The sequence below is a fragment of the Penaeus monodon genome, chromosome 23, assembly GCF_015228065.2.
Source record: "Penaeus monodon isolate SGIC_2016 chromosome 23, NSTDA_Pmon_1, whole genome shotgun sequence".
NCBI lineage: Eukaryota > Metazoa > Arthropoda > Malacostraca > Decapoda > Penaeidae > Penaeus > Penaeus monodon.
Genome location: NC_051408.1, coordinates 19,597,268 through 19,597,828, shown reverse-complemented (window position 1 = coordinate 19,597,828; position 561 = coordinate 19,597,268). Strand labels below are relative to the sequence as shown.

Sequence of the window (561 nt, the reverse complement as noted above, 5' to 3'; positions counted from 1 at the left end):
GAACAGACACAGATCGAAGGAGAAAAGCAACAACAGCAGCAAATATCAATAACAAACAGGACAAATCGTGGCCGGAATTATCACCCCCAAACCACGGCCATTTTCGCTCGCTTTCCGGCCATAAACGTCTTCGATGGGAAGGACTTCTGTCGAACTGCCCTTCCTCCTCTCTTTCTTCTCTCCCTCTCTCTTTCTTCTCCTCTCCTTCTCTCTTTTCTCTTCCCTCTCTCTTTCCTCCCTCCTCCCTCTTTCTCCCCCCTCCCTCTCTCTCTCTCTTCTTTAATTTCCTCTCTCCTCACTCTCTATTTCCTCTCGTCTCCCTTTCGCTTCCCTCTCTCTTCCCTCTCCTCTCCCTCTTTCTTTCCTCACCTCTCCCTCATTCTTCCCTCTCCTTTCACTCACTCTTTCGGCCCTCGCCTCCGTGTGGCCGAAAACCTTTTTGCACCCTAGGCCTAACCGACGCTTCCTTAGATTCGCGAAACAATCGTGGCTTTTATGTTTGTCTCTTGTATATAGGCCTGAGTGAAAGGAAGGAATGAAGCACAATGTATGTGTGTGTCA

At 49.2% G+C, this 561-nt stretch overlaps 1 protein-coding gene across 4 annotated transcripts in view; it reads right to left on the bottom strand.

Moving 5' to 3' along the window:
* The window catches only part of LOC119587875, an 85,716-nt gene that overhangs the window by 76,456 nt on the left and 8,699 nt on the right, over positions 1-561 (bottom strand). The gene's annotated exons all lie outside the window — the stretch shown is intronic.